Source organism: Cherax quadricarinatus, chromosome 100 (assembly GCF_038502225.1).
Source record: "Cherax quadricarinatus isolate ZL_2023a chromosome 100, ASM3850222v1, whole genome shotgun sequence".
NCBI classification, from domain to species: domain Eukaryota; kingdom Metazoa; phylum Arthropoda; class Malacostraca; order Decapoda; family Parastacidae; genus Cherax; species Cherax quadricarinatus.
Genome location: NC_091391.1, coordinates 1,198,223 through 1,220,922, shown reverse-complemented (window position 1 = coordinate 1,220,922; position 22,700 = coordinate 1,198,223). Strand labels below are relative to the sequence as shown.

Genomic DNA, 22,700 nt, shown 5'->3' with positions numbered 1-22,700 from the left:
TAGCCTTGATACAGAACACTCAGTGTTCACTTAGCCTTGATACAGAGCACTCAGTGTTCACTTAGCCTTGATACAGAACAGTGTTCACTTAGCCTTGATACAGAACACTCAGTGTTCACTTAGCCTTGATACAGAACACTCAGTGTTCACTTAGCCTTGATACAGAACACTCAGTGTTCACTTAGCCTTGATACAGAACACTCAGTGTTCACTTAGCCTTGATGTACTTGCTATATCAGTCAATTTGCTGCAAAGTATAAGTCACCTTAACCCTTCACCTTCAATGTTGCACTGCAACATTCTTTAGCCTTTCCTCTGCCACTGACTCTATAACCTCCATAAGGTCAAGAGACACTATTATAAACTCTAGCATTATCCACAGCTAAAATATATTGAAGAGAATTTATAGCAATTGGCAAAGATAGAATTTATATTATAACAAGTTAGTTATGTTTTATTAAATTACTATTCTCGATTTATTAATTTGTTTTATAAATGTTGTCTCAAGTAACTTTTTTGTGAGTTATGTTATGGTAATTATGCACTAGTTTGTAGCCAGTAATGTTAAATGTCTGAGAACTCTTGGGTTAGGCTTGTCTTAGCAACCAGGCTGTTGCTGCCAGCTGTCTGCTGAGCTACATATCCACCACAGCCTGGTTGATCAGGCACTTTATTTGTCGATTCTTGGTAGAAGATCGGTATCTCCTGCATGTTTCTGATCAGCTGAATTGCAATGGTTATGTGGGTTTGCCAACTACTAGTACAAACAACCTGGTTGATCAGGCAGTTAACAGCCTGTGATCGAGCTGTAAAAATTGAAGAAATATCTAAACAGGTCAGAGATAGGCTCATTTTTATATTCCGTGAATGTATATATTTCATCAGGGCACAGAGACTCAGATTTAAATCGTCTTTATTTACACCATGGGTACATAATATATATATATATATATATATATATATATATATATATATATATAAATTCCGGAGTTCTTAAGAATACAGTTTGGCAAATACAATGTACATTTTGTGTATGTGGCCTTTAATAATGTATTAAAGTGAAATGACCTGCCTTGTATGGGCCAGTAGGCCTTCCGTGGTGTTCCTCCATGCTCATGCACGTTAGTGGCTTTCTTCGCTCTTACGACATTTTATAGTATGTAAATCACACATCGTAAACTTTGCAAAAAAAAAATAAAAAATGAATTAGAGAATATCAACCTAGGCATGACATTGACCGTGATATCCTGGCTGAGGCACTAGGAAGCACGTCAACCTGTACCTCTGACCCTCACCTAGTGATGGGTAAAAGTTGCCTGAACATATAGCCACTACAAGCCATAACCCTGAGACAGAGGCCATAGTTATTTGCCCAAGCCAGCCAGCCAGCCTCTCCCCACACACATGTATGATGGAGAAGAAATCACTGTTTGCAAATGTGAAACTAATGATACAGAACATAGAATGACTACAAAGAGGAAATGCTACTGGTCTGGTCTGACATGTGGTTATTGGAATTCAACCCCAGCAAATAACAGGTTATGAGAATTATGGAGGAGTAAAGAAGACCAGAAACTGAGTACAAATTCGTGGACAGACTCCAAACCTCACTCACAGAGAAGGGCCTTTGGGTGAGCACAGTACCAAGCACATCATTTGAGGTACACATCAACCAAACTGGAAAAAATGCAGAGCTTTGCAACAAAACTAGTCCCAAAAGTAAGGTATAAGCTATGATGAAAGACAAAAGAAACTAAATCTAAAAACATCAGAGAATAGAACCAGGGGAGACATGATAACTACAGTACAGAGGAATTAATAGTGTGGACAGAGATAGGGTGCTCAAAAGAACAAAGGAAAAAATAGGATTATATTCTTCAAATCACCCAAAAGACTCCATACAAGATAACATAAACAAAATTTATACCTTAGATTCTAGTTGGTTATGCTTATAATGGTTATGTTTCTTTGAGCTGAGGTGGATGGTTATGTTTCTTTGAGCTGAGGTGGATGGTTATGTTTCTTTGAGCTGAGGTGGATGGTTATGTTTATTTGAGCTGAGGTGGATGGTTATGTTTCTTTGAGCTGAGGTGGATGGTTATGTTTCTTTGAGCTGAGGTGGATGGTTATGTTTCTTTGGGCTGAGGTGGATGGTTATGTTTCTTTGGGCTGAGGTGGATGGTTATGTTTCTTTGAGCTGAGGTGGATGGTTATGTTTCTTTGAGCTGAGGTGGATGGTTATGTTTCTTTGGGCTGAGGTGAATGGTTATGTTTCTTTGGGCTGAGGTGGATGGTTATGTTTCTTTGAGCTGAGGTGGATGGTTATGTTTCTTTGTGCTGAGGTGGATGGTTATGTTTCTTTGGGCTGAGGTGGATGGTTATGTTTCTTTGGGCTGAGGTGGATGGTTATGTTTCTTTGGGCTGAGGTGGATGGTTATGTTTCTTTGGGCTGAGGTGGATGGTTATGTTTCTTTGGGCTGAGGTGGATGGTTATGTTTCTTTGGGCTGAGGTGGATGGTTATGTTTCTTTGAGCTGAGGTGGACGGTTATGTTTCTTTGAGCTGAGGTGGATGGTTATGTTTCTTTGAGCTGAGGTGGATGGTTATGTTTCTTTGAGCTGAGGTGGATGGTTATGTTTCTTTGAGCTGAGGTGGATGGTTGTTTCTTTGAGCTGAGGTGGATGGTTATGTTTCTTTGGGCTGAGGTGGATGGTTATGTTTCTTTGGGCTGAGGTAAATGGTTATGTTTCTTTGGGCTGAGGTGGATGGTTATGTTTCTTTGAGCTGAGGTGGATGGTTATGTTTCTTTGGGCTGAGGTGGATGGTTATGTTTCTTTGGGCTGAGGTGGATGGTTATGTTTCTTTGGGCTGAGGTGGATGGTTATGTTTCTTTGGGCTGAGGTGGATGGTTATGTTTCTTTGGGCTGAGGTGGATGGTTATGTTTCTTTGAGCTGAGGTGGATGGTTATGTTTCTTTGAGCTGAGGTGGATGGTTATGTTTCTTTGAGCTGAGGTGGATGGTTATGTTTCTTTGAGCTGAGGTGGATGGTTATGTTTCTTTGAGCTGAGGTGGATGGTTGTTTCTTTGAGCTGAGGTGGATGGTTATGTTTCTTTGGGCTGAGGTGGATGGTTATGTTTCTTTGGGCTGAGGTAAATGGTTATGTTTCTTTGAGCTGAGGTGGATGGTTATGTTTCTTTGAGCTGAGGTGGATGGTTATGTTTCTTTGAGCTGAGGTGGATGGTTATGTTTCTTTGGGCTGAGGTGGATGGTTATGTTTCTTTGGGCTGAGGTGGATGGCTGTTTCTTTGTGCTGAGGTGGATGTTTATGTTTCTTTGGGCTGAGGTGGATGGTTATGTTTCTTTGGGCTGAGGTGGATGGTTATGTTTCTTTGGGCTGAGGTGGATGGCTGTTTCTTTGTGCTGAGGTGGATGTTTATGTTTCTTTGGGCTGAGGTGGATGGTTTCTGTATTCTGAAATGCATCTGCTCTTTGCTTTACCTTGCAGTTCTTTACATAGGCGACTATGATGCATAACTGCTTGCTCCAGAACGTGTTTAATACCAATACTTCTAGATGAGACAGGGTCTTTCTCAGTTAAAACATCTGCAGTTTTACCCTAGTATGCAGCATCTCATGTATTTTAGTGTCAACTGTGTGGGTTAACGTTTTTTCTCATACACAAATAATCCGCACATAGGAGAGAGGAGATTACGACAACGTTTCGGTCCAACTTGGACCAGTTACTCATCTTCTTCTACCTGGGAATTTAGCTCCTTTAACATTTATTCTGCAGTTCTCTGTTCATCATCTTTTATCAGTTTGTCTGCATCTTCCTGCATATCTTTAAAGCCTTTAACTGGCATTGTCTCTGCCATATTCACAATTTTCTGGACCTGGCAATAGAGAGGAACCTGTGAAATTATTCAGCACACTAGGCCAGCCTCCATTTATTTTATTCCTAGAGTGAAGGTGCTCCTGGCCACAAAAGAATCATTCAAGATTCTCTTGATAATTCCCACAGCCATCCTTAAACCTTAAGGTCTATGGATATAATGCAAAGGTTGCTTTATTACAACCAAATATGACATCCTTGATCCACTGGATCAAAGAATGATTTAAGACATTTAACCCTTAAACTGTCCAAATGTAGATCTACGTCCAAGTGCGGAGGACTCTGAACGTAGATCTACGTTTTTTTTCATGCTTTCAAATGGGGAAAATCAAGGTTGGAGCGCTATGCACGTGAACATAGGTCTACATTTGGACAGTTTAAGGGTTAAGGGCCGCGGGGGCGTTGACCCCCGGAACTCTCTCCAGGTAAACTCCAGGTAAACACACAGAGGGTGGTGCAGGAACTCAACAATGGATAATAACACAGACACTGAAGTGCCGGAGGTCTAACAAATTTAACAGTGCAAATGAAACAACCAGCATATAGTAATATGCATGGAATGAATTTTCCACTCAACAACAAACTCAGGCTGGTGAACATTACGGCCTAGTGTGGTAGATAATTTCACAGGTTTTCCTTTCGATATAGTCAGGTTCATGAATCTGGCAAGGCAGAAGTCATAGCCGAACTATCAGAAGAGGATGAAAAAGAACAGACTAGAGGAAATGCAGATCAATTCCCAATTAGAAGCAAGGCAGATAACAGAAGAGGATTAGGTAAAAAAAACTTATACCTATACAGTTAACAATCCAAGACACTTGGGCAACATTTGTTGGATTGAAGAAATCAACTCAAGGCTGAGGGACTGATTATCTCAAACTACTCATCTTCTACCATTCTTCTCTACTGGACTGAAGAAGGATGGCACAAAGTTTCCGGACTAAAGATTCCCAAATGCATCTCAATTATCAATTTGTCACTTTTATAAACCATTTATACAAACTCCAAGAGATACTTGAGATGCTGTATACTATTAGCAAAGCTGCAGGTTTTTGAGTGAAAAGCATCCTTGACCTGAGGCAGGAACCATACATAGCTTTAAGATGAGGTATGATAAAGCTCATGGAGCAGGGACAGAGGGGACCTAGTAGCATTCAGCGACGAGGCAGAGCCAGGAGCTGAGTCTCAACCCCTGCAACCACAATTAATTGAGTACAATTAGGCAAGTACATCTAGAAGCACTACTGTAAAGCAGCATCTGGAGCAAGTCTTGTCAGTTGTATAAAACACTGCAAAGTGAAACAGAACAAAAACACATTGCAAAATATCAGAGAACCCCAATACGATCATCATCTACTGATAACTGCATAGAAACACAAGCACCACAGTTATCCACCTTGCCTTAGCAGGGCTACACCATCTCCGTACATTTTAAGATCAACAGATGCCACCAACCGGAACTTAGATAAAACAATACTTGTACACAACTGTCTTAGCTATATGTACTTTATGTTAAACATACAATGTAAGTTATGAAAATACAGCCTCCCCTCACCTAACGACTGAGTTCCATTCCTAAGACCCCGTCCGTAAACGAATTCGTTACTAAGTGAGGAGCATACTATAATGGTAGTAGGTTTGTGTAACCGTCTTTGATATTGTTGTAATGTCCCCTCTGTACCATTTATAACATTCTTAGTATATTTTTAAATATTTAAACAGTAGTGTACTGTGTATTGTAATAAACAGAACAGAAGAAATCATCTCTAATATACATTACGCATACTGGTCTGAGAGCTCGTCGTAAGTCCGAGTCGTCGGTAAATGAGTACGTCGCTAAGTGAGTACAGGCTGTGTATTATCTTATTTATCTTTACAGTACAAAGCATAAAAGAATCTTATTTGGCAACTTTTAAGGACTCAAGAACATAACTATTTTTTTTCTCATGTGCCTCAGTCCAGTTATCATGATTTCACTAAACAGCGAATTTAAGGAACTTAACAAGTGTTATTCAGGACTCTACTGAATTTGCTTTTTTAAAAATGCGGCATTTTAAATGCTAAAAAGTACATATCACTATCATTATTATTATCATCATCATTACTGCTGAATTCACTGGAAATACTTGAAGGAGAATAACCTATAGATAAACATTTAATACTTCAATACTTATATAAGCAGTTCTATGCTGTTGCTAAAACTGCAGACTTTTCACTGTCTTAAGAGGACCCTGGCACATCTGAAAGCACTGTTCTGCAGGAGGGCCTGGAGCAGTTTATGATGCCCTGCTATCAGATGTATAAAATATCAAGTGGGTAAAACAGACCACAAACGCATAACAGAATACCTAAACACTCCAGTATAACAGTCCTCTAATGACAATTCTGCATTGACATCTGTCCAAGAGCCTCCACCCAAGAGTAATAATACATAAACTATATTTCTACAAGTACCACATTTTTTTTTTATTATTTTTATTAACACAATGGCCAATTCCCACCAAGGCAGGGTGGCCCGAAAAAGAAAAACTTTCACCATCATTCACTCCATCACTGTCTTGCCAGAAGGGTGCTTTACACTACAGTTTTTAAACTGCAACATTAACACCCCTCCTTTAGAGTGCAGGCACTGTACTTTCCATCTCCAGGACTCAAGTCCGGCCTGCCGGTTTCCCTGAACCCCTTCATAAATGTTACTTTGCTCACACTCCAACAGCACATCAAGTATTAAAAACCATTTGTCTCCATTCACTCCTATCAAACATGCTCACGCATGCCTGCTGAAAGTCCAAGCCCCTCGCACACAAAACCTCCTTTACCCCCTCCCTCCAACCTTTCCTAGGCCGACCCCTACCGCATTTCACAGCATATAAGACTTGTTTTAGTTTCAATGGCTTGGTATCGGACGTAACTGGGAGAGCTACAGCCCACCCCACACCCCAAACTTATAGCTCCTGTCACTGACCTTCAGTTTATAGAATGCAGAGTGGTTTTTAGAGACATTTTATGGAAACAAATGCATTTAATAAGCCACGAAATATGGTACATGATACAACTTATACAGATCCACAACTGTCCACCTCAGTCCAGTAGGACCACACTGTCCCCTGACCTTCTGTGGAGGGTGCAGAGTTACATCACAAAAACTGTTGCGTCCTGTGTTGTCATTAGATATTCTCCTGGGTTGTTGATGGTTTGAATTACTCAATATTTTTTTTTTTATTATACGCTAAAAGGATCTGTTATCATGGACAAGCAGAGGTATTGAAATATAAATACCATATCAGAATATTGGGGTCATGTGTAAGCCATGTCAACCTTCACTTCAAGCAACTGTTTAATATACAGATTAATGACATGGCATAAGGAAGGGAATAAACACCATCCATAATCAAAAAACATGTGACTGAAATGGTGATGATGAGGGAAGTAAAAATATACATGATTTTAATCTAGTAAGTGATGGTTTTAGTGACAGCGACACAAAACATCCGTCTAGGAAACAGAAGCGTGTGTGTGACATAGAAGCATGTCCAAGAAGGGAGGCTCAATGACGATTTGAGAATGACGTAACACTGAAAGCCAAATCTGACCCAAAGTTGTTATATAACCACATCAGGGTGAGGGCAATAGTAAAGGACCAGGTAATCAGGCTGAAAATGGAAGGACCAGGAAGTCTACAAGGAGCTATAATAATAATCTTTATTTCCACAAGTAAATGTACAAGGTATACAGACTATAGCTGACATCAATGACATACTACTATACTGTATAGAAAGTCCCTTGTTATGCAGAGCATTTCAGGCAAATTAGGTAAATTTTGTCCCTGGGATGCAACCCACACCAATCAACTAACACCCTGGTAACTATTTTACTGATAGGTGAACAGGGACTGCAGGAATCTTAAGGAAGCCCATCCTAATGTTTCCACCTGTACCAGGGATCGAACCATGGCCCTCAGTGTGTGAGCTGAGTGTGCTACCAATCGAGCTATGGGACACCATATACAGTACAGTATTTATACAACAGAAATAGCGAGGGTCACCCCGATACATGAAGGAGGAGACCAGACTTGAGCAACTATAGGCCAATATCCAATTTACACCCTCTCTCTAAAATCTTCGAAAAATTAATTCATAAGCGAATCTATTCCTACCTCATCTCCCACAACATACTCAACCCCATTCAGTTTGGGTTCAGGCCTAATAAAAATACAAATGATGCTATTATACACATGCTAGAACACATATACGTACACTGCACTAGAGAAAAAAGAAGTCCCACTGGGGATCTTCATTGATTTACGTAAAGCTTTTGATACAGTTGACCATGATTTGCTCCACGTAAAAGTTTCGCACTATGGTATAAGAGGGCACTCCCTCAACTACCTAAAATCATACCTCAGCAACAGAAGCCAATATGTGTACGCAAATGGAGCAAACTCTTCTGCACAGCCAATTACAGTTGGTGTCCCATAGGGAAGTGTCCTTGGCCCTCTTCTCTTTCTCATTTACATAAATGACCTACCAAATGCATCACAACTACTCAAACCCACACTATTTGCAGATGACACTACATACGTCTTCTCTCACCCGAGCCCAGTCATGCTAGCCAATACTGTAAATACCGAATTACAGAAAATATCTACCTGGATGAGGACTAACAAACTTACACTAAACATTGACAAAACCTACTTCATTCAGTTTGGTAACAGAGCTACAGATGTGTCTCTTAACATAATGATAAATGGATCACCTATCACAAAACTCACAGAGGGAAAATTCTTAGGAATCCACCTTGATAATAGACTCAAATTTCAAACACATATACAACAAACTTCCAAGAAAATTTCCAAGACCGTAGGCATACTATCGAAGATACGGTACTATGTTCCACAGTCAGCCCTCCTGGCCCTATATCACTCACTTATTTACCCCTATCTCACCTATGGAATTTGTGCATGGGGCTCAACAACAATAAACCATCTCAGACCACTAATTACCCAACAAAAGGCTGCAGTCAGAATGATAACAAATTCCCACCCCAGACAACACACTCCACCAATATTCAAAACTCTAAACCTACTCACCATACAAAACATCCATACTTATTACTGCACCTACTACATACATAGAACACTTAACTCTGACATAAACCCTTCCCTCAAACATCTCCTTAGCAACCTTAACAGAACACATGACCATAACACAAGACACAGATCATGATGTTCCTCGTGTCCATCTCACACTATGCAAAAACTCAATGCACATAAAAGGCCCTAAAATCTGGAATTCATTACCTGTGAATATAAAAGAAACACTGTCTGTTTATAAATTCAAGTTTCTTCTTAAAAATCACTTACTCATCCACAACTAAATAAATACTGAATAATTGTATCTCATAAATGTTTAACCTCAGACCCAATCAAACTTTGTTATTTTTTAATTACATTACCTAACAGAACACTCCATTCTATTGATTACACAACAACACAGTAAATGACCATATGACCTGTCTTTGTAATACTCATTTGTGCTTAATTGTTATCTGTTTACAATAATGTTTTACCACTGAATATATCATTGCTTAGTTAATCTTAAGTTAATTTTAAGCCTGCCTGTAATGCTCTGTATACAAGGGGCTTTGGCATGCTGCACTTTAATGTACAGTGGACCCCCGCATAACGATCACCTCTGAATGCGACCAATTATGTAAGTGTATTTATGTAAGTGCGTTTGTACATGTATGTTTGGGGGTCTGAAATGGACTAATCTACTTCACAATATTATTCCTTTTGGGAACAAATTCGGTCAGTACTGGCACCTGAACATACTTCTGGAGTGAAAAAATATCGTTAACCGGGGGTCCACTGTATTCCTTTTTACTTCTCTGTATCATGTTCAAATTAATAATAAATAAATAAATAAATAAACAGGATATTATAGGTACTTAACCCCAAATTACTGTCTTATCAGCCTGACATCGATAATCGGTAAAATATGGTGTTATCAGATATCTCTTATCAATAGCAAACAGGAAATGCAATTAAAATTCGCTGAGATAAAACCATATTTGCTCTATAAAGCATTGGTTCCACATGGAGGGTATTGTGATTAACTAATTTACTACACTAATATTATTTATTAAGATATCCAAAGTGATGAACAGTAATCAAAAATGTGATGTTGTTTAACCCGTAAACGGTCCAAGCAGATCTACGTTCACATGTGTAGCGCTACAAAAGTAGATCTACGTTTTTTTTACATATTTTCAAATATAAAAAAAAAAGTAGATCAAAGTTTTTTTACACATTTTCAAATGTAAAAAAAAAACAAAAAGAAGATCTACTTTTTTTACATACTTTCAAATGTTGAAAGGACAAAAACTAATGTGACATTTATTGTGGCATTTCATTCTCCAGGAGCTTTATCAAGCCATTGATAAAGCTCCTGGAGAGCGAAACGTTTAAATGTCACATTAGTTGCACTTGTGTCCTTTTACTTTACATATTGTCGGTAATTCTACCAACTTTATTACATACTTTCAAATGTTGAAAAAAACGTATATATACGTTTGGACCGTTTATGGGTTAAATGACAGAGATCTGAACAACCGACTGATAAAAAAAAAAAAATGGTTGTATACACAGGATGTTCATAAGAATTATTTATTGATGAGAGGTATAAACTTGTACCTCATAGCTGAAATGATGGAGCATTCTGCTATGAGGTACCTGTGTAAATACGTATACAGTGGACCCCCGGTTAACGATATTTTTTCACTCAAGAAGTATGTTCAGGTGCCAGTACTGACCGAATTTGTTCCCATAAGGAATATTGTGAAGTAGATTAGTCCATTTCAGACCCCCAAACATACACGTACAAACGCACTTACATAATTGGTCGCATTCGGAGATGATTGTTATGCGGGGGTCCACTGTACTCTTATCCTGGGCAAGGTGAGCGAAGGGCAAGTCTATTAACACCCGCTGTCCCCTGATACCTAGAAATACAGTGGGACCTCGGTACTCGAACAGCTCCCCACTCGAACAATTCGGTATTCGAACACTTTGTTCGGTAAAAAAATTGCTTGGTAGTCAACCAATTGCTTGGCACTCGGCCAAATAAACACGACCTGTCAGAACTTTTCTGTAAACTATTTCGTATTTCTTAGAATTTTTTGGCGTTTTTTTATTATTTGTATAAATAAGTCACCATGGGGCCTAAGAAGATTAGTAATAACAGCAAACCAAAAATAAAATTGGTTGGGAAAAATTCGTTCGGTACTTGAACAGCCTTCTATAACAAATTAAGTTTGAGTACCGAGGTACTACTGTAGATATGTACCTAGGTGTTAGTTGAATGTTAAGTTTATTCAGATACAGGTACACATCATATTAATGTTCGTAGAATTACCAACAATATGTTTGGTAAAAGGACACAAGTGTAACTAATGTGACATTTTATTGCGGCAACGTTTCGCTCTCCAGGAGCTTTATCAATGGTACCTAACGGCTTGACATGAGCTTTGTCAAGCCGTTACCTAACGACTAGACAAAGCTCCTGAGGAGTGAAACGTTGCCACAATAAAATGTCACATTAGTTACACTTGTGCTCTTCTACCTAAAAGATACACACAAATACAGTTACATAAATTACCATACATAGCAGTAAATATGTACATTACCTAGGATAACCCAAAAAAGTCAGACAAAGTGATTTATTACGAATGGGAGGATCCTTGTTTGGGTCGCATTCTGGGGGAGAGGATCCTAAGTAGAAATAACCCGAATTAAGAAATGGTCTGGTGATACCGATAAGATGTGGAAAAAGACACTTGAGTATAGTTCAAGACATTTATTAAAGGAATCATTTTAGGTCTGAATAAACCATATTGACTGGCATTTTGGCTATCCTGGTTTAACCCTCCAGGGTTACTAACCCAAACAAAACCACCTTTGTCAACCAAATAAAGCCAAAGAGTGAAGCTCATTTCCACAAGATGCACTGTATGACCCCTGTAGGTTTAGCGCTTAGCTGTAATTATAACAATAATAATTATTTCCACTGGGATCCACCCCAAGGTGCGACGCAAATTACTCGGCTAACGCCCAGTTAAATAAGTTTAGTCTAGTATGGGTACACACAAATACACTTGCAAAAATTATCATATATAGCAGCATGTGTAGATTACCTAGGATAACCTAAAGGAAAAGTCAAAGGGACTTATTTCAACATCAATTTACACCTGGGTGAACATGGGCAGCAGGTATACCTGGAGTATACCTGGAGAGAGTTCCGGGGGTCAACGCCCCCGCGGCCCGGTGTGTGACCAGGCCTCCTGGTGGATCAGAGCCTGATCAACCAGGCTGTTGCTGCTGGCTGCACGCAAACCAACGTACGAGCCACAGCCCGGCTAGTCAGGAACCGACTTTAGGTGCTTGTCCAGTGCCAGCTTGAAGACTGCCAGGGGTCTGTTGGTAATCCCCCTTGTGTGTGCTGGGAGGCAGTTGAACAGTCTCGGGCCCCTGACACTTATTGTATGGTCTCTTAACGTGCTAGTGACACCCCTGCTTTTCATTGGGGGGATGGTGCATCGTCTGCCAAGTCTTTTACTTTCGTAGTGAGTGATTTTCGTGTGCAAGTTCAGTACTAGTCCCTCTAGGATTTTCCAGGTGTATATAATCATGTATCTCTCCCTCCTGCGTTCCAGGGAATACAGGTTTAGGAACCTCAAGCGCTCCCAGTAATTGAGGTGTTTTATCTCCGTTATGCGCGCCGTGAAGGTTCTCTGTACATTTTCTAGGTCAGCAATTTCACCTGCCTTGAAAGGTGCTGTTAGTGTGCAGCAATATTCCAGCCTAGATAGAACAAGTGACCTGAAGAGTGTCATCATGGGCTTGGCATCCCTAGTTTTGAAGGTTCTCATTATCCATCCTGTCATTTTTCTAGCAGATGCGATTGGTACAGTGTTATGGTCCTTGAAGGTGCTTACCCACCCTGGGTACTCAGGAAAGCTTAGGATAAGTTTGGTAAGGATCATCACGAAACAGGACGCGGGTCTTAGTCAGATGATGTCCTGCAGTTCGAACTTTTGGTTATCTGACCGAGGCCTTCCGCTGGCTTAATGGTCCACCCTTTTAAAAGTTATGGTCATAGTTATAACCATTTATTGAGGCATAGATCATCAAGTTTATTTAAGTACAGGGACACAATTACAATTATCAAACATAGTAACAACAAGGTGACACAGCAACAAGGTGACACAGCAACAAGGTGACACAGCAACAAGGTGACACAGCAGCCAGGTGACACAGCAACAAGGTGACACAGCAACAAGGTGACACAGCAGCAAGGTGACACAGCAACAAGGTGACACAGCAACAAGGTGACACAGCAACAAGGTGACACAGCAACAAGGTGACACAGCAGCAAGGTGACACAGCAACAAGGGGACACAGCAAAAAGGGGACACAACAACAAGGGGACACAGCAACAAGGGGACACAGCAACAAGGGGACACAGCAACAAGGGGACACAGCAACAAGGGGACACAGCAACAAGGGGACACAGCAACAAAGGGACACAACAACAAGGGGACACAACAACAAGGGGACATAACAACAAGGGGGCACAACAACAAGGGGACAGAGCAACAAGGGGACAGAGCAACAAGGGGACACACCAACAAGGGGACACAACAACAAGGGGACACAGCAACAAGGGGACACAGCAACAAGGGGACACAGCAATAAGGGGACGCAGCAACAAGGGGACACAGCAACAAGGGGGCACAGCAACAAGGGGACACAGCAACAAGGGGACACAGCAACAAGGAGACACAGCAACAAGGGGACACAGCAACAAGGGGACACAGCAACAAGGGGACACAGCAACAAGGGGACACAGCAACAAGGGGACACAGCAACAAGGGGACACAGCAAAGAGAGGACACAGCAACAAGGGGACACAGCAACAAGGGGACACAACAACAAGGGGACACAACAACAAGGGGACACAGCAACAAGGGGACACAACAACAAGGGGACACAGCAACAAGGGGACACAACAACAAGGGGACACAGCAACAAGGGGACACAGCAACAAGGGGACACAACAAGGGGACACAGCAACAAGGGGACACAGCAACAAGGGGACACAGCAACAAGGGGACACAGCAACAAGGGGACACAGCAACAAGGGGACACAGCAACAAGGGGACACAGCAACAAGGGGACACAACAACAAGGGGACACAACAACAAGGGGACACAGCAACAAGGGGACACAGCAACAAGGGGACACAGCAACAAGGGGACACAGCAACAAGGGGACACAGCAACAAGGGGACACAACAACAAGGGGACACAGCAACAAGGGGACACAGCAACAAGGGGGACACAGCAACAAGGTGACACAGCAACAAGGTGACACAGCAGCAAGGTGACACAGCAACAAGGGGACACAGCAACAAGGGGACACAGCAACAAGGGGACACAACAACAAGGTGACACAACAAGGGGACACAGCAACAAGGTGACACAACAACAAGGGGACACAACAACAAGGGGACACAACAACAAGGGGACACAGCAACAAGGGGACACAACAACAAGGGGACACAACAACAAGGGGACACAACAACAAGGGGACACAACAACAAGGGGACACAACAACAAGGGGACACAGCAACAAGGGGACACAACTGCAAGTTGAAGACTCAGACGAGACACAGGGATGTTAGGAAGTATTTCTTCAGTCACAGAGTTCTCAGGAACAATCTGATACAATGATTGGAGAAGTGGCAGATGCAGTTTAATATAGACAAATGCAAATTTCTAAACATTGGAGAGTTAAGTAACCATACCACATATAAAATAATAAAGATCTTAATATTACGGATTGCGAAAAAGATTTAGCAGTTCAAGTTAGCAATAATCTAAAACCAAGACAACAGTGCATTAGTGTTCACAATAAAGCAAACAGAATTCTCGGCTTCGTATCTAGAATTATATAGAAGTATATAGAAGTCCTCAGGTTGTTCTTCAACACTATATATATCTTTGGTTAGGCCTCTATGAGGATAGACTGAGGCCCTGAATCTGCACTAAGAGGATAGACTGAGGCCCTGAATCTGCACTATAAGGATAGACTGAGGCCCTGAATCTGCACTAAGAGGATAGACTGAGGCCCTGAATCTGCACTATGAGGATAGACTGAGGCCCTGAATCTGCACTATGAGGATAGACTGAGGCCCTGAATCTGCACTATGAGGATAGACTGAGGCCCTGAATCTGCACTATGAGGATAGACTGAGGCCCTGAATCTGCACTATGAGGATAGACTAAGGCCCTGAATCTGCACTATGAGGATAGACTGAGGCCCTGAATCCGCACTATGAGGATAGACTGAGGCCCTGAATCTGCACTATGAGGATAGACTGAGGCCCTGAATCTGCACTATGAGGATAAGCTGAGGCCCTGAATCTGCACTATGAGGATAGACTGAGGCCCTGAATCTGCACTATGAGGATAGACTGAGGCCCTGAATCTGCACTATGAGGATAGACTGAGGCCCTGATCTGCACTATGAGGATAGACTGAGGCCCTGAATCTGCACTATGAGGATAGACTGAGGCCCTGATCTGCACTATGAGGATAGACTGAGGCCCTGAATTTGCACTATGAGGATAGACTGAGGCCCTGAATATGCACTATGAGAATAGACTGAGGCCCTGAATCTGCACTATAAGGATAGACTGAGGCCCTGAATCTGCACTAAGAGGATAGACTGAGGCCCTGAATCTGCACTATGAGGATAGACTGAGACCCTGAATCTGCACAATGAGGATAGACTGAGGCCCTGAATCTGCACTATGAGGATAGACTGAGGCCCTGAATCTGCACTATGAGGATAGACTGAGGCCCTGAATCTGCACTATGAGGATAGACTGAGGCCCTGAATCTGCACTATGAGGATAGACTGAGGCCCTGAATCTGCACTATGAGGATAGACTGAGGCCCTGAATCTGCACTATGAGGATAGACTGAGGCCCTGAATCTGCACTATGAGGATAGACTGAGGCCCTGAGTCTGCACTATGAGGATAGACTGAGGCCCTGAATCTGCACTATGAGGATAGACTGAGGCCCTGAATCTGCACTATGAGGATAGACTGAGGCCCTGAATCTGCACTATGAGGATAGACTGAGGCCCTGAATCTGCACTATGAGGATAGACTGAGGCCCTGAATCTGCACTATGATGATAGACTGAGGCCCTGAATCTGCACTATGAGGATAGACTGAGGCCCTGAATCTGCACTATGAGGATAGACTGAGGCCCTGAATCTGCACTATGAGGATAGACTGAGGCCCTGAATCTGCACTATGAGGATAGACTGAGGCCCTGAATCTGCACTATGAGGATAAGCTGAGGCCCTGAATCTGCACTATGAGGATAGACTGAGGCCCTGAATCTGCACTATGAGGATAGACTGAGGCCCTGAATCTGCACTATGAGGATAGACTGAGGCCCTGAATCTGCACTATGAGGATAGACTGAGGCCCTGAATCTGCACTATGAGGATAGACTGAGGCCCTGAATCCGCACTATGAGGATAGACTGAGGCCCTGAATCTGCACTATGAGGATAGACTGAGGCCCTGAATCTGCACTATGAGGATACGCTGAGGCCCTGAATCTGCACTATGAGGATAGACTGAGGCCCTGAATCTGCACTATGAGGATAGACTGAGGCCCTGAATCTGCACTATGAGGATAGACTGAGGCCCTGATCTGCACTATGAGGATAGACTGAGGCCCTGAATCTGCACTATGAGGATAGACTGAGGCCCTGATCTGCACTATGAGGATAGACTGAGGCCCTGAATTTGCACTATGAGGATAGACTGAGGCCCTGAATATGCACTATGAGAATAGACTGAGGCCCTGAATCTGCACTATAAGGATAGACTGAGGCCCTGAATCTGCACTAAGAGGATAGACTGAGGCCCTGAATCTGCACTATGAGGATAGACTGAGACCCTGAATCTGCACAATGAGGATAGACTGAGGCCCTGAATCTGCACTATGAGGATAGACTGAGGCCCTGAATCTGCACTATGAGGATAGACTGAGGCCCTGAATCTGCACTATGAGGATAGACTGAGGCCCTGAATCTGCACTATGAGGATAGACTGAGGCCCTGAATCTGTACTATGAGGATAGACTGAGGCCCTGAATCTGCACTATGAGGATAGACTGAGGCCCTGAATCTGCACTATGAGGATAGACTGAGGCCCTGAATCTGCACTATGAGGATAGACTGAGGCCCTGAATCTGCACTATGAGGATAGACTGAGGCCCTGAATCTGCACTATGAGGATAGACTGAGGCCCTGAATCTGCACTATGAGGATAGACTGAGGCCCTGAATCTGCACTATGAGGATAGACTGAGGCCCTGAATCTGCACTATGAGGATAGACTGAGGCCCTGAATCCGCACTATGAGGATAGACTGAGGCCCTGAATCTGCACTATGAGGATAGACTGAGGCCCTGAATCTGCACTATGAGGATAAGCTGAGGCCCTGAATCTGCACTATGAGGATAGACTGAGGCCCTGAATCTGCACTATGAGGATAGACTGAGGCCCTGAATCTGCACTATGAGGATAGACTGAGGCCCTGATCTGCACTATGAGGATAGACTGAGGCCCTGAATCTGCACTATGAGGATAGACTGAGGCCCTGATCTGCACTATGAGAATAGACTGAGGCCCTGAATTTGCACTATGAGGATAGACTGAGGCCCTGAATATGCACTATGAGAATAGACTGAGGCCCTGAATCTGCACTATAAGGATAGACTGAGACCCTGAATCTGCACTAAGAGGATAGACTGAGGCCCTGAATCTGCACTATGAGGATAGACTGAGACCCTGAATCTGCACAATGAGGATAGACTGAGGCCCTGAATCTGCACTATGAGGATAGACTGAGGCCCTGAATCTGCACTATGAGGATAGACTGAGGCCCTGAATCTGCACTATGAGGATAGACTGAGGCCCTGAATCTGCACTATGAGGATAGACTGAGGCCCTGAATCTGCACTATGAGGATAGACTGAGGCCCTGAATCTGCACTATGAGGATAGACTGAGGCCCTGAATCTGCACTATGAGGATAGACTGAGGCCCTGAATCTGCACTATGAGGATAGACTGAGGCCCTGATCTGCACTATGAGGATAGACTGAGGCCCTGAATCTGCACTATGAGGATAGACTGAGACCCTGAATCTGCACTATGAGGATAGACTGAGGCCCTGAATCTGCAATGTGAGGATAGACTGAGGCCCTGAATCTGCACTATGAGGATAGACTGAGGCCCTGAATCTGCACTATGAGGATAGACTGAGACCCGGAATCTGCACTATGAGGATAGACTGAGGCCCTGAATCTGCACTATGAGGATAGACTGAGACCCTGAATCTGCACTATGAGGATAGACTGAGGCCCTGAATCTGCACTATGAGGATAGACTGAGGCCCTGAATCTGCACTATGAGGATAGACTGAGGCCCTGAATCTGCACTATGAGGATAGACTGAGGCCCTGAATCTGCACTATGAGGATAGACTGAGGCCCTGAATCTGCACTCTGAGAATAGACTGATGCCCTGAATCTGCACTATGAGGATAGACTGAGGCCCTGAATCTGCATTATGAGGATAGACTGAGGCCCTGAATCTGCACTATGAGGATAGACTGAGGCCCTGAATCTGCACTATGAGGATAGAATAAGGGCCCTGAATCTGCACTCTCTAGAAAGACGTAGAATTAGGGTGAGATATGATTGAGGTGTATAAATGGAAGATAGGAATAAATAAAGGGGATGTAAACAACGTGGTGAAAACATCCAGCCAAGACAGGACTCGCAGCAATGGTTTTAAGTTGGAAAAATTCAGATTCAGGAAGGATATAGGAAAGTACTGGTTTGGTAATAGAGTTGTGGATGAGTGGAACAAACTCCCAAGTACAGTTATAGAGGCTAAAACGTTGTGTAGTTTTAAGAATAGGTTAGATAAATACATGAGTGGGTGTGGATGGGTGTGAGTTGGACCTGACTAGCTTGTGCTACTGGGTCTGGTGTCGTGCTCCTTCCTTGAGTGGAGGTGACCAGACTGGGTGGGTCATTGGCCTGGTGGCTAAAGCTCTCGCTTCACACATGGAGAGTCCGGGTTCGATTCCCGGCGGGATGGAAACATTTCGACGTGTTTTCTTACACCTGTTGTCCTGTTCACCTAGCAGCAAGTAGGTACCTGGGTGTTAGTGGACTGGTGTGGGTCACATCCTGGGTGTTAGTGGACTGGTGTGGGTCACATCCTGGGTGTTAGTGGACTGGTGTGGGTCACATCCTGGGTGTTAGTGGACTGGTGTGGGTCACATCCTGGGTGTTAGTGGACTGGTGTGGGTCACATCCTGGGTGTTAGTGGACTGGTGTGGGTGGCATCCTGGGTGTTAGTGGACTGGTGTGGGTGGCATCCTGGGTGTTAGTGGACTGGTGTGGGTCACATCCTGGGTGTTAGTGGACTGGTGTGGGTCACATCCTGGGTGTTAGTCGACTGGTGTGGGTGGCATCCTGGGTGTTAGTCGACTGGTGTGGGTCACATCCTGGGTATTAGTCGACTGGTGTGGGTCACATCCTGGGTGTTAGTGGACTGGTGTGGGTCACATCCTGGGTGTTAGTGGACTGGTGTGGGTGGCATCCTGGGTGTTAGTGGACTGGTGTGGGTCACATCCTGGGTGTTAGTGGACTGGTGTGGGTCACATCCTGGGTGTTAGTGGACTGGTGTGGGTGGCATCCTGGGTGTTAGTGGACTGGTGTGGGTGGCATCCTGGGTGTTAGTGGACTGGTGTGGGTCACATCCTGGGTGTTAGTGGACTGGTGTGGGTCACATCCTGGGTGTTAGTGGACTGGTGTGGGTGGCATCCTGGGTGTTAGTGGACTGGTGTGGGTCACATCCTGGGTGTTAGTGGACTGGTGTGGGTCACATCCTGGGTGTTAGTGGACTGGTGTGGGTGGCATCCTGGGTGTTAGTGGACTGGTGTGGGTGGCATCCTGGGTGTTAGTGGACTGGTGTGGGTCACATCCTGGGTGTTAGTGGACTGGTGTGGGTCACATCCTGGGTGTTAGTCGACTGGTGTGGGTGGCATCCTGGGTGTTAGTGGACTGGTGTGGGTCACATCCTGGGTGTTAGTGGACTGGTGTGGGTGGCATCCTGGGTGTTAGTGGACTGGTGTGGGTCACATCCTTGGTGTTAGTGGACTGGTGTGGGTGGCATCCTGGGTGTTAGTGGACTGGTGTGGGTGGCATCCTGGGTGTTAGTGGACTGGTGTGGGTGGCATCCTGGGTGTTAGTGGACTGGTGTGGGTGGCATCCTGGGGGACAAGATTAAGGACCACAATGGAAATAAGTTAGACAGTCCTCGATGACGCACTGACTTTCTTGGGTTATCCTGGGTGGCTAACCCTCCGGGGTTAAAAATCCCAACGAAATCTTATCTTGAGTGGGTGTGGATGGGTGTGAGTTGGACCTGACTAGCTTGTGCTACTGGGTCTGGTGCAGTGCTCCTTCCTTAAGTGAATGTGACCTGACCTAACTAGGCTTGGGCCGGTGGGAGACTTGGACCTGCCTCACATGGGCCAGTAGGCCTGCTGCAGTAGGTGTGAGTTGGACCTGACTAGCTTGTGTTACTAGGTCAGTTACCGTGCTCCTTAAGTGAATGTGACCTGACCTGACTAGGTTATGTCATTAGCTTAAGCCAGTAGGAAACTTGGACCTGCCTCACATGGGCCAGTAGGCCTGCTGCTGTAGTGGTGGCAGGAACCATACACAGCTTTAAGAAGAGGTATGATCAAGCTCATGGAGCAGAAAGAGGACCTAGTAGTGACCAGTGAAGAGGCGGGGCCAAGAGCTGTAAATCAACCCCTGTAACCACAATTACGTGAGTACACATACATACATACATACATACATACATACATATATACATACATACATACATACATACATACATACATACATACAGTAGTAGGACTCAGTAGAGGCGGGCCAGGAGCTGTGTCTCAACCCCTGCAAGCACAATTAGGTGAGTACACATACATACATACATACATACAAACATATACATACATATACATACATACATACATACAGTGGGTCTGGCTAGTAACTGGACGGGGTCCATCATGGCCATATTATGGCCCATGGCCCCAGGAAGGTACACAAACCCACATGGGCATCCAATAACTGTGCCCAAGACCTGGGTATGGGTATAATATTACCATGATACAACTGACGTCACTCTATGGTAATACAGTAATGTATTTTGTGTTTCTGGTTGTATGAGGTGATGTATATGTGGGGTGGGGTTGTGAGGGGGTTTTGGGGGGGTTGTGGGGGGTTGTGGGGTACGTTACCCTGGGTTATGGTGCGGCAGCGACACTGTAAGTCCTTCCACTGTGATAGCTTAATGAACACTGTGTGTGTGGTGGTGTGGGGGGTTGTGGTGGGGTTGGGGGGTCTGGGGTGGTGGGGTGGGGACTGGGGAGGTGGGGCGGTTGTCTGGGGTGGTGGGGTGGTTGTCTGGGGTGGTGTTGGGGGGTCTGAGGTGGTGGTGTGGTTGTCTGGGGTGGTTGTCTGGGGTGGTGTTGGGGGGTCTGAGGTGGTGGTGTGGTTGTCTGGGGTGGTGGGGTGGTTGTCTGGGGTGGTTGTCTGGGGTGGTGGGGTGGTTGTCTGGGGTGGTGTTGGGGGGTCTGGAGTGGTGGTGTGGTTGTCTGGGGTGGTGGGGTGGTTGTCTGGGGTGGTGTTGGGGGGTCTGAGGTGGTGGGGTGGGGTCTGGGGTGGTGGGGGGTGGTGTTGGGGGGGTCGAGTTGCCTGGGGTGGTGTTGGGGGGTCTGGAGTGGTGGTGTGGTTGTCTGAGGTGGTGGGGTGGTTGTCTGGGGTGGTGTTGGGGGGTCTGGAGTGGTGGTGTGGTTGTCTGGGGTGGTGGGGTGGTTGTCTGGGGTGGTGTTGGGGGGTCTGAGGTGGTGGTGTGGGGTCTGGGGTGGTGGGGGGGTCGGTGGTGGGTCTGCGGTTGCCTGGGGTGGTGTTGGGGGGTCTGGAGTGGTGGTGTGGTTGTCTGGGGTGGTGGGGTGGTTGTCTGGGGTGGTGTTGGGGGGTCTGGAGTGGTGGTGTGGTTGTCTGGGGTGGTGGGGTGGTTGTCTGGGGTGGTGTTGGGGGGTCTGAGGTGGTGGTGTGGGGTCTGGGGTGGTGGTCTGGGGTCTTGGGTGGTGGGGTGGTTGACTGGGGTGGTGGGGTGGGGTCCAGGGTGGTGAGGGTGGTTGTCTGGGATGGTGTTGGGGCGTCTGGGGTGGTGGGTGGTTGTCTAGGGTAGTGGGGTGGTTGTCTGGGGTGGTGGGGTGGGGTCTGGGGTGGTGGAGTGGTTGACTGGGGTGGTGGGATGGGGTCCAGGGTGGTGGGGGTGGCTGTCTGGGATGGTGTTGGGGCGTCTGGGGTGGTGGGTGGTTGTCCGGGGTGGTGGGGTGGTTGTCTGGGGTGGTGGGGTGGGGTCTGGGGGGGTGGTGGGGATGGTTGTCTGGGGTGGTGGGGGTGGGGGTCTAGCGTGGTGGGGTGGTGGGGTGGGGTCTATGGTGGTGGGGTGGGGTCTAGGGTGGTGGGGGTGGTTGTCTGGGGTAGTGGGGTGGGGTCTGGGGTGGTGGGGTGGTTGTCTGGGGTGGTGGAGTGGTTGTTTGGGGTGGTGTTGGGGGTGTG

General features: G+C 45.0%; 1 protein-coding gene across 1 annotated transcript in view; it reads right to left on the bottom strand.

Moving 5' to 3' along the window:
- LOC128704669 (solute carrier family 45 member 3-like) overlaps positions 1-21,437 on the bottom strand; it is a 78,523-nt gene extending 57,086 nt beyond the window's left edge. The window contains exon 1 of the mRNA XM_070079559.1: positions 21,368-21,437. The gene's annotated coding sequence lies outside the window, so the exon portion shown is untranslated. The remainder of the gene's footprint in view (positions 1-21,367) is intronic.
- Positions 21,438-22,700: the final 1,263 nt, after the last annotated feature.